Below are 12,589 nucleotides of genomic sequence, written 5' to 3' on the forward strand. Positions count from 1 at the left end.
CCCCTCGCCCTTTTCCAAACCCCCCCTTGCCCACCTAGTCGCCATGCTGCCAAATTCCGGCGAAGCCACCGATGCAACTTTAGGAATCTTCCAGCTAGGCCAAACAGCCCCACACATGCACCGCTACACCCCGATGATGCCCACATCAAAGATAGAAGCCGAAACCCTTTCTAGATCGCATTCTGCTCCAGGACGTGCCGCCGCCGCTGCTCCGATGAGCACCACCAGCCGCCACCTTCCCGTTCCGGCCCTCAGGCCTATTTCCTTTGACATGCCAAAGGCTCCTCTCTCCACGGCCACCTCTGGCCCCCACCCAAAGCCGGAGCTGGCTGGCGTGGGGAGCTCCACCGAGCTCCCCTGCTCCACCGAGCTCCCCTGCTCCACCGCCACGCCCAGCGCCCATCTTGAGCGGCGGTCCCACGTGGCGCAGGCTTTACAACCATGCAGCAGTAGCCCCACGGGCTAGTCACCCATACCCGCTGGCCCACTAGCCGCGTCATCACCCCGTAAGCACTCACCCAACTCGTATACTCGGTCTAGTGGACCGCACTCATGCGCACACCCTTGTCCACCAGCTCGTGGTCCTAATCCATGAAACAGCACCACGCGCATGGCCCACGCTAACCCCGCAGATCTAGCCCCACCTGTCAGCGTCACATCCACACAAAAAACACTAGGCACACCCTGCAAAACATACACAAAATATTATTCTGCCCATTCCTTTTACCCAAAAATTCCACCAAAATTCCTTAATATATTAGATTGAACTCTAAACCTATTAGAACCATCCAATATCCTTTTGCACATTGTTAAGGTCCAAAACTAAATAAAGCTATTTTCAGCCAATAGAAAAGCCCCATAAGTGTACCCCAAATTTTCCCTTTTGTATTTCTTAGCCCCAAAAAATATCCAATAAATTCCTAAAAATACTAGAATATATTCTAGGCACATTCATGAGTTCACCTTCCTAAACTTATGTTGTAAACCCCCAAAACTAGGAAGCCACTTAATAAATCCTATTTTCTTTATATTAGAAATCATGCCAAACTTTCAAATCATTCCTAAGAGCTTAGGAAATTCTTAGCACATACTCAAACACCATAGCACAGAAACGAGCATCAAGTCATCCTATAACCCAAGAGCTCACATAAAATATAGGAGAAATCACATGAAATATAGGAAATCACAAGAAGCTTAGGAAAGCCATCTTAATGCTATCCCACAGCCCCACCCCCTTCACAACCCTTCTTAAAACCCTTCTGTTGAGCTTTGGATAACTTTGATTGGTGATTGATTGCATGTTTGTTCCTTTGTTTACTAGTAACTTAAGTTCTCTCCAAGAAGATCGTGCACCACCTTGGAGGTAGCCATCCGTTTAAAGATTCGGTTTCGCGGTTCAGCAAGTAAGGCAAGTCTTAACACCAACCCCTGGATGACGCTTTTATCTTCTATTTTGAATACTAAAATTTCCGTAGATAATAATATGATATTGCATAGTTTCATATCCCCTTAAAATATAAGGTTAGGCATATCACAAGGAGCAAGCCTCTTTTTCCTCCTGCTTGCTATAAACCCTAAGAAAAGCCTTATACTCATGGCTTATTAGATTCCATATTTTCTACTTTCAATTTTACCTTTCAAAGGTACACAAATGGTGTGAGTTTAGGTGAAGAATAGAACTTTAAAACTTGACTAGCAACCCGCTAAGGAGGAATGCAAGGTAGGTTGGGTAGCCTCATAGTGACCTCCTTGATGGGTATTTTAGTGATGTGGAATAAATCCGCAAGCACACGGATACCATTGTAGCTTTCACCTCAGAGTATTCCAAGGGAACGTGTGTGTACTAACTTTGATTCTAGTTGGTCCAAGGACACACCAAGATAGGTGGTGAGGGTCGAGAGGATTTCTAAGGATAGCACTATAGGTAAGTTAAAGGTCGATCTCTTGGCTAAGATACTCGCTTCGGGCACCAACTTATCCTGAATTAGTCAGGCGCCTCCAGCCAATCGCTCTACTCTATATCCAAACATGGAGGATTACAAAGAACCAATAGGGTTGTCACCACCTATGGCCTACCTCTAGAAACCCATGGGATATAAGGCAAACGAAGGATAACCCTTAGCTTAGACACCACGTCTGCGCTACTGATTACTACTACGTCTGAGCTTCTGTTGCAGACATATAGCACTCTGTATAAATACAATGCGACGAACCCGTGAATATGAGAACTGATCTCACTCAGATACAGATACTACAAGTGTATATTGTAGACATACGTGAGAGCACTCAAGCCTATACTATGATAGCAAGGGTATATAACTAGCATATGAGCATATACACATAGCAAGGGAATAAGACTACTCATGCAACCAAGTATAATACTATAAGAAGTAATCATGAATACAACCTTACTTTACTCAAAGAAAGTTAGCATCCGTAGAAGTACAAGCTAGGAGGAGAGTGCCAATACCCCGACACTCCTCCCAAACTACCCCTCACTCTCTCCCTATTCTAAGAACAAGCTAGGCAAAGCTTTGCCTTTGGAGTGGAGCTCTACTTCTCTCATGGATGTTGTTGTGTGTCCTCAAATGAGGCCCCCCCCTACTATTTATAGAGGGGAGGTTCCTTTGGAGAGTGGAGATCCTCCAAGCATCTCAAGGGAATCTTGAGGAAATATTCTCCTACAAGTCTTCTCCTTGTGCCACCTAGCAGGATTCGAGTCTTTGAGGTGGTAACTCACAGGATAATAGCCATAACCTCCTTTAGGAAGTCATCAGGAGTCGACATGTGGAAGCTGAGCTCGAGGGGTGCCAGCGCTAGTTCGACCGGAACCTAGGCACCGCCTCTCGCACCGCCCTTTGTCTGGGATGTTGTTGAGGGTCCTTAATACCAAAACCAGACCATCAACTCCTATAAAGAACAGTGAAATAACAAACACCAAACTAGAGATAGGGGTTTACCTCTAACCATTTCCACATGCTTTGGTGAATCACTGTTTACAGGAGAGCACGTCTGCATATGGAGGAAAACATGCTTAAACCCATAAAGAAACACATGCTTTGGGCTATCCTGATAGAGCATGAGATAATAAAGGCCCACACGACATACCAAACCACCTTACCTTGGCACGGGCCACCTTGGACCCACATGAGGAGCCCACAAGTATGCATCGACCAAAATTGGGCCCAAACAGAGCAGGTAGGGGTCTGACTGAACCCATGAGTTCGGCCGATCCACCACTTTGCCGGATTGAGCCCATGTTTCATGTGGTGTCTCCCACCGCCTTACTGGAGGCGGTTGTGGGGCGTTGGTGCGAAGCAACGAACCTGTACGTGGGATCCTTCACAAGTGGATAGGATAGAGGGAATATTTCATGGGATCTTTGGAGCATATCCACTGCCACAAGGCTCCCTCTCCACTATAAAAGACCCACTCCTCTCCATTTAGCAGACAACACACAAGATAAGAGAAGAGCTCCCACTCCAAGGCAGAACCCTACCTCCATAGTGCTTAGAAAATAGGGAGAGAGTGAGGGGTCATTCGGGGGAAGTGCCCGCCTGTTGGCACTCTTCCCCGCACTTGTACCTTGATGGATGCTTCCTTATTTGAGTAAGTGTTCGTGATCTTAGTCCCTTGGTAAGATAAGTGCTATCCTTTATTTGCTTACGGGTTCATCGTCGGTTCTTGTGATGGGTGCTCAAGCTTAATGACTTGAGTCTAAGACGGAGTCTGGCTGGAGCTAGAGTAGTAATCGATAGTGTAGACGTGGTGTCTAGGCTTGAGGTTGCCTTTGTTTGCTATCTTTCCCCACGGTCTGAGAGGTAGGCGGTAGGTGGTGACAGCCTTGTCCATCCCTTGTATCTCTCCACGTTCGATTTTGGTGTAGAGCTAATAGCCGGAGGCACCTGGTAAACCAGGTGTAAACTGGTGCCTGAAGTAAGTAGTAGAGGTTTAGTTTATCTTATCCAAATACCCTAAAGCCGAATCCTCTCTATCCTCATCTACCTAACTCTTATTGTCCTTGGATGAACCAACTAGAAGACTTTTACACATCCATTCCTTTGGGAAAATATAAATAACGTTACCCTGAATACTCTTTGGGTGAAGTGCTACAATGGTATATCCGTGCGCTTGCGGATTTATTTGTGAACGTTAAAAAATACCAACAAGTATTTCTAGTGCTGTTATCGGGGAATGATTGTTGTATTATCTTCAAATCTACTTCATCCTCGTATCTTTTATTTTATATTTCTCTTTCTTTTGTCCTTTCTTTACCATGAAAAATATTCCTATCCCAAAACTTTCTGCTCCTGAGGATGAGTTCTTAGAGCCACCACCCTTTTGAAAGCCTGTCACAGCTTCTAGCTATGAGCTCGATCCTGACATCATTGCCATGGCTTGAAAATGAAGATCACCACCATCATTTGCAAGAATTCAAGGAACTGTGTTCGTGCTTGGTAACCCCAGGCATGACATAGGAAACCTTGAGGTGGAAGTTGTTTCCTTTCTCTCTCACAAAGATGGTGGAGCAATGGTACACTCACCACATGGGGAATGTGAACGGTGTTTGGGAAAAGCTTCAAGGTGACTTTTGTCACTTGTTCTCTCCTTTATCCCACTTAGCCTCTCCTTGGAGTGACATTCTTGCATTTGAACAATTAGAGAAGGAACCCATAGGTGCAACATGGGCTAGATTTTTGTGCATTTTAGCAGCAAGCCCAGATATGTGTGTACTCGATGATGTATCGTTACACATCTTTTGCATGGGTTTAGACATGACCCCTGTCCTACATCTCGACATTACCATCGGAGGTTCATTTGTGCACAAAACACTGATGGAAGGAAAGGAAATCCTAGATCACATGTAAAGAAACTCTTCCTTCCTCACCTATCCTAGCAAACCCCACCAAGAACCCAAGTCGAGCTATGAGAGCCCCTCACTAGCCAAATCCAAACCTTTACCTTCCACATCCCAAGATTTGTCTATTGAGTCCTCTCCTGAACCATGAACACCGAAGGAAGAAGAAATTCAACCTTCGAATTTCTCTTTCCCATTCGAGGATGATCCCTATGAAAATCGTAGAAACACCTCGAATTACCTATGTGAGAAGAGACCTACAGTACCTCCTTCTCCTCCCAACAAAGCATTTCTCAAGAAGGCCATTAAGGAGGAATGGTCAGGGGAAGTGAGACACTCTTCCGAAGCAATTCGGATTAGCTCACCTTCCACGACTATCTATAGTTCTATGAGGGGAGCTGCTGTAGAATCCCTTCACGACCCCACTGCCTAGGCTTGTATCATGTCCGAATTCCTCATGGGCACTATCTTAGGAAACATGCCTCTAGCCCCGAAAGACATACTCTTCAAAAGTCCCTCGGGACTCATCTTTGAATGTCGGGGGATCACAAGGGCCATGCCGATCAAGATAGATGAAATCGAGGTTCACCTAGACTTCCACATCTATCTCATCCTCGATTTTGATCTTCTCATAGGCTACCCTTTAGAAAAACTCCACCTAGAAAGTTCGTCTCATGGGAGCCTTGATAAAGAGCTTGGGAAAATGGCTTCCATCTCTTGCCTGGATGTTTTAGGGGCAAAACCTCATCCCAAGCATAACTCGCTCGAGAAGGTGATTCGTGTATCTCATTCGTGTCAACCGAGCCTCTTCTATTTAAAGGCATGAACTCTCTAGCCGCATAGAGGACGAATCGGAAGATCTTCACCTTTGTGAAGCTAAGCGACCTTCATCACCCTCGATGGAGCCTAAGTTGTGTCCCTCTAGTCCTTGGAAAATTGCTCTCAATAGTGCTCGAGATACAACCTCGATCTTGCACGATAAATCTCTTGAGAAGGAGAACCTTTGCGCCATGGACATTCCCAATTTATCGACTCTGGAGGATGAGATAAAGAATTCCACAAACGAGCATGAAAGCTTCTCTTTCGAATTTCCTCAAGATTCGTGCTCGCGTATGGAATCTCTAGAATCCATTTCGCTTAGTGTCGTGTGCTGGTATGAGGACTACAATCACCTTATAGTCCTCATTTGTAAAATGTTTAGAAGGATGGTTGTGGATGCTTTTGTTTATCGTAAGCATTGCAGATTTCGTGGATGCAGTGTAGCATTAACCATGCTACTTAAGCATCAATGGCATAATCAATGAATCGCGGTGAAGGTGGGAAATACAACACCAAGGGTAGTTCCAATGGGGAAATTCCCCATGGTCGAGCTTGTGACCATACACAAAGCACTGCCGGGAGATGGCCCATACTTTCATCTCCCTTTTTAATAAAACTTTCTTTTAAATGATAAAAGCAAGAACATGTTTCTAGGATAGTATGCACCTTCGGGTATTCTTTGTCATTAAACATTTGAGGTTGAGATTCAAAAGAACGAGGGCCATGCCATGCTCGAAAACATGGGAACTGCATCAACTATACACTAGGTACTCTTTTGTGATGGAACACACTCTAAAAGAGATACCGACACTGCACACTTGATTTTTGGTGTCGTAAGTGTTGGAGGTATGCCCTAGAGGCAATCATAGAGATGATGATATTCCATTGTATCCATGTTATATATTGTGTTCCTTGAATATCCATTAAATGCTACTTGAATTGATTTGCAATTATGTGAATTGTGTGTGAAACTCTTTACTTGTATGGTTATTCTAAAAGTTGTCCCTAGTCGGAGGTCACGTGAGGACACAGAGGAATATTAGACTACCACATGTATTAGTTGATGACTATGTTTCACAAGTCATAGACATGAAAATGTCAAACTAATAATGTGGGCACGTGTAGAGACATGTGCTAGGACTGACCCAACTCGAGTTACATAGTTCTCTCTTTACACAACGTGTATGCTTTCTCCTTAGACCTGAGATTGTCGCATGTACTTAAGATGTGGATCGACTTACTTAGGGGGTATCAAATGCTACACCGTAACTGGGTAGTTATAAAGGTAGCTTTGAGAGAGATATCTCTGGGTCCCTTGAGTGATCAGATCCGGAAATGCATGGCCATGCTACGTGAGGTTAAGAGTTAACCTAGAAAGATATTTCGAATCACAGCGTCGAGAAAGAGTGGTCGGCTTGGAGCTAGACCAAATATTGTGAGGCAAAGGGAATAGCATGTACGTGATGTTGTGATGTTTCATCTGATATGATCCTCATGTGCGTATAGGAGTTAGTATGTCTTGCTAGAGGTCGCTACTAACTATTGGCCGAGTAGGAGTACTCAGGCCATGTCTATACGTATATGAACCTATAGGGTCACACACTTAAAGGGATGGAAGCCCAATTTAGGTGTGATCTGAATTGGACCATGTCTAGGAGTACCAATGGGCCTTGGACCCAAAGGCCCGTTAGGAACCCCTATATATTGAAGGGTGGGGGGCGCCCTGGGTTTAATCCCTTTTCGCATTCGCACGAGCAACAACCGTGCCTCCCATGCCCTCGTCTTGTTGCAACTCGCGGACCTAGTATCCGGCTTGCGACGCTTCCTCCCAGCATGTGTGGATACCTTGGATGTGTTGCATCTGCAGCACTTGGATGATCCGCCGCACGAGAGTTCTGATGAGGAACCTGACAAGCCGACGACGAGCCTGATGAGCCGCGGCGCGAGAAGGGAGTCGCTGCACGTGGATGAGCTGCTGAGGAGCTGCTCGGCGTCGACGTGTGCTCGACTTCACTACCCCGACGCGTATCTACAACTTCCGCACCTGTGCGTCAAGTGGTAATCCCATGATATATAATGATAGCTTTTCCTTCTTTACATGGTAGAAAATTTTGTTTTGCGCTAGCGTAGTGATGAGGACATCAACACCAACGATACATCCACACCTACACAAGTACCAGTTTCTGGTCCTATAACTCGCGTCCGTGCTCGTCAACTTAATCATCAAGTAAGTTCACTCTTGAGTTCCTGTCCATCCTATTTGGACTATGGAGATGTGTGCACTCTTATTTTAGTTAGGAATCATGGAGAAGACCGAAAAGGAAACGGACTCGCGCAGGCTGGATTCGGACTCCAGGATAGTACCAACTTGTGATGGTCACCACGGTCGCATACGGACACGGATTGGGGTGTTCAAGTACTTCAAGGATTTGTTATGAAGTCTATTTGCATATGGTTCTGGACTCAAGTCTATATCTGGTCTGAGGCGGTCGCAATGACCAATTTACTACCGATAGGTTTTCTAGTGCTGCGTCACCTTATTTTGGCCCAATGAGCCGTGTATGAAGTTGGGTCCATTAGGGACATGTCCTAGGGTTGGAGCACGACCCCAACACCCTCCTGGTCATCCTCCTAGGCATTAATAAGGATTAGAGCTGCCACAAACAGATTGGGTTTTGTTTAGATCAAGTTTAGCTCTCGCTACTTGCTTGTAAGTGCGCGTACTAGATCAGCCGCCCGTCTTCCTGTCTTCGGAACCCCACCTTATTGAGATTTAGTTGGAAACCTTCATCTTCATCTAGTAAATTCAGTATTTGCTATACTTGTTCTTGCTAGTTCTTCGATTGCTTGCAGGACGAGTGCCCTAGTGGCCGGGTGACGCGCTCCACAAGATCGCGGTAGCCATTGGAGGTGGTGTATTGGTTCCTAAGGCGCAGCTTGGAAGGCTGTAGTCGGGCCGTGAACATCGTCTCCATCGACCAATCGAGTTATCCCACGCGTCTCATCGAAAGATTGGGAATCAACCCTAGCGGGTTCATATTAGTTGGTATCAGATCTGTCCTTGGTCCCAAATTCAGTCTAAGCGCTTCGCAATCACCCTTGAGATTTGCGCATCTACTGGTTTTGCAAAACAGCCACTTGTTTAACTTTGCTACTGAATCACCCTTCCTAAGGAAGCATTTAATTGTTGTAAGTAGCTTGTTATTTCTTGTTGCAAAATTTTAGTTTTGTGCTACTTGAAAAAAAAGAAAAGGAAAGAAAGACAGAAAGAAAGGAAGAAAGAAAAGAACGATAAAGAAGAAGAGAAGGGTTTTTCTTTTGTTGTTTTTCCTCTCCTTGTGATCCTTCCTTGCTGCAGCTTAGTGACTTCGTTTGTGTCCAGGCTCGCGTCTCTAGCACGTACTAGCCTAGGACCAGCACAATAACGTCGTTGAGCGTTTGTTCAATTTGCTTGCAACTAACATGGTTCTAGTACTTCCTTGCTTCAGCCCACCTATAGCTCCATATATTTCGACTACAGCTTGACAGGTCCTATTGTTGCGGCACCAATACACTTCATTCCACGGTTGCAAACTTGTTGGTAGTCGTCCCCCTGTTGAGCAAGGTAAGAATTAGTAAGAGCTTGTGTAACGGGTTGAGAGTGAGCACCTTGAAGTAGCTACATCCTAATAGCTGTAGGGTTTTTATTTCTTCACCTGTTTTCTTATTGCCTTTGTTTGTCTAACCATGACAGGATCAGAGGATAGTCAGAATATGCCACATTCTCCCCGCACCAAGGGCATCATACAACATTTTGAAAAGCTAGTGAAGGGGCACGTAGAGGGGCTCGATGATGATTTGCAGGTGACGAATGAGAAGATTGGGAAGTCGGAGGCCACGCAGCTTGCCACCAACACCAAGCTTACAGGACTGGAGACATCAGTCGCTCGTATTGATAAAAGTCTTGCTGCTATTTTGAGGCGCTTTGATGAGATGCACGCCAAAACCACTAATGGACATGATGGAGATAACAACAAGGATGAGCGTGTCGAGGACAATTGGGATGCTGATACTGAACAAGATGACCCAGATGCTCATGATCGCTGACGACTATGCAATAGTCGTAGAGGTATGGGTGGTTACCGACGACGCGAGGTACATAATAATGATGATGCTTTCAGTAAGATAAAATTTAAGATACCTCCTTTTGATGGTAAATATGATCCTGATGCGTATATTACTTGGGAAATTGCTGTTGATCAAAAGTTTGCATGTCATGAGTTTCCTGAAAATACACGTGTTAGGGCTGCTACTAGTGAGTTCACTGATTTTGCTTCTGTTTGGTGGATGGAACATGGCAAGAAAAATCCTAATAACATGCCACAAACATGGGATGCTTTGAAATGGGTCATGCGAGCTAGATTTGTTCCTTCTTACTATGCACGTGATCTTTTAAATAGGTTGCAACAATTGAGACAGGGTGCTAAAAGTGTAGAAGAATATTATCAGGAGTTACAAATGGGTATGCTGTGTTGTAACTTAGAGGAGGGTGAGGAACCTGCTATGGCTAGATTTTTGGGTGGTTTAAACTGTGAAATTCAGGACATCCTTGCTTATAAGGATTATACTAACGTAACCCGTTTGTTTCATCTTGCTTGTAAAGCTGAAAGGGAAGTGCAGGGGCGACGTGCTAGTACCAAGACTAATATTTCTGCAGGAAAATCTACATCATGGCAGCTGCGCACGACTACTTCTTTTACCGGACGTGCACCTCCACCCGCTCACTCTCCGAGTCGGCCGGCACCACCATCTCTGTCCAGTGACAAGCAATGTGTTCCTCCCACAAATTCAGCAACCAAGACTGCCCAGAAACCTGCCACTAGTACCACTTCGGTTGCATCCACGGGTAGAACAAGAGATGTTCAGTGCCATCGATGCAAGGGCTTTGGACACGTGCAGCGTGACTATCCTAGCAAACGTGTTTTGGTGGTCAAAGAAGATGGTGGGTATTCCTCTGCTAGTGATTTTGATGAAGATACACTTGGTTTGCTTGCTGCTGACCATGCAGGTAGTGAGGAACAACCAGAAGAAGAGATTGGTGTAGAGGATGCAGATCATTATGAGAGCCTCATTGTGCAGCGTGTGCTTAGCGCACAAATGGAGAAGGTGGAGCAAAATCAGCGGCATACATTGTTCCAAACAAAGTGTGTCATTAAAGAGCGTTCGTGCCGTTTGATAGTTGATTGAGGTAGCTGCAACAACTTGGCTAGCAGCGATATGGTGGAGAAGCTTGCACTTACAACCAAACCGCACCCACATCCATATCATATTCGATGGCTCAACAATAGCGGTAAGGTTAAGGTAACGAGACTGGTGCGAATTAATTTTGCTATTGGATCATATCATGACATTGTTGAATGCAATGTTGTGCCTATGGAAGCTTGTCATATTCTGCTAGGTAGACCATGGCAATTTGATACGGATTGTATGCATGTAACGACCTCGGTTAAAATCCTTCACGTTAATCTTAATCCGAGCCTGATCCCCTGTCTCAGCTTTACCAAGTCTAAGTGCTCAACCTCCAGTTCAGTCCCGACCCCTGTGATCCGACCCCTCGCTGTTTTCCCCCAGTTCCGACCCCGCTGACCCCAACCCACCCGCCTGATCTTTCTAAGTCCTCCCACAACGCCTCCCTTCAATCTGAGCAGTGGACCACCAAGACTGACCGGTGGACCCACGAGATCTTTCTCCCAGATCTCCCGCGACAGGCGCACTCAAGTTGCATGCCCGCTTCAGAGTTCCCTTGCCGCGTGGCTCGACTTCTCCGACGCCCGCCGCTCCGCCTCGTCGCTGGCCACGACCGGATGGATTCTCGCGCCCCCTTTCCCAATCGCAGCGGAAGCTCCTCTGCTACCCTTTCTGCAACACCTCGCCGCCCGCACCCATCATCACCTCGCTAAACCCCCGGCTGCAGAGCCCGATGCCACCCGTCTTTTCCGTCGCCCCTCCACAGTCGCGCCGCCCCGGTCCACGCTACGCGACGATTCCTCCTCCGCCAACCCAGACTGCGGCAGCGACAGCTCCTTTCCCCGCCCTGTCAGAGCTCCGCCCCCAACAATCTGTTGCTCTGCGCTCGCCCGCGCGACCGCAACCGCCTGTCTTCTCACCTGTGCGCCCTCATTTCTAGCGCCGTTTCCCCAATCACTTCCATCAAATCCACCGCACGACGACGCCCGCCTCCGCCAAATGTCAACCACCGGTAAACCCGCGCCTGCGCCGCCCTGTCATCGGTGCCCAATGACCGCTGGTGTCATCCCCGAAGTCCTGCTCCGCCGCCCTCGTCGCTCAATCGCCGCCCCGGCAGCGCACTCCATCGTTTCTTCCCTGGCCTTCGCGCTGCTTTCCCCTTCTCTCTTCCGCGTACCTATAAAAGGGAAGGCCGGAGCCCCACCAGAGTTCCCCCTTCGCCATCGCTGCCCTCCCGCTTTGCCTCCTGTTCGTGCTCACAGCGCCACCGCCTAAGTTCTGAGGAACTCTCCTCTCCGCTCCACACCGCTCTCTCAATCCGCCCAGCCTCTTGCTCCTCCGCGCTGCGCAAACGCTTGCTTGTGGTTCACAAGAAGCCCCGCTGCCACCGGAACCCACCGGACCTCGCCGCTGTCCCAAGCCTTAGTCTTTCCGCCCGAGTCTGCTCTTTCCCGACCCCAAGCCTCATCTGTAAGATGAAGGTAAGCTACCGATCCTTTGTTCGTCTCGTCCGACCCCTCCTATCTGCCCGACCCCGGTTCCGTCTCGCCCGACCCTGTCTATTCCGCCGACCTTTCTTCGCCTCGCCCAAGGGCTCGGCTGTATCTTTTTCCTTGAACCGAGGGTCTATGTGTAAAACTTGGGGACTTTTCAGCGTTAAGTCTGAGGACCCCTAGCACATCTATT

At 47.1% G+C, this 12,589-nt stretch overlaps 1 pseudogene; it reads left to right on the forward strand.

Moving 5' to 3' along the window:
• Nucleotides 1-7,685: 7,685 nt before the first annotated feature.
• LOC140222505 (uncharacterized) lies at nucleotides 7,686-11,237 on the forward strand (annotated as a pseudogene).
• The last annotated feature ends 1,352 nt before the right edge of the window (nucleotides 11,238-12,589 follow it).

The sequence above is a fragment of the Setaria viridis genome, chromosome 4 (assembly GCF_005286985.2).
Source record: "Setaria viridis chromosome 4, Setaria_viridis_v4.0, whole genome shotgun sequence".
In the NCBI taxonomy this organism is placed as follows: domain Eukaryota; kingdom Viridiplantae; phylum Streptophyta; class Magnoliopsida; order Poales; family Poaceae; genus Setaria; species Setaria viridis.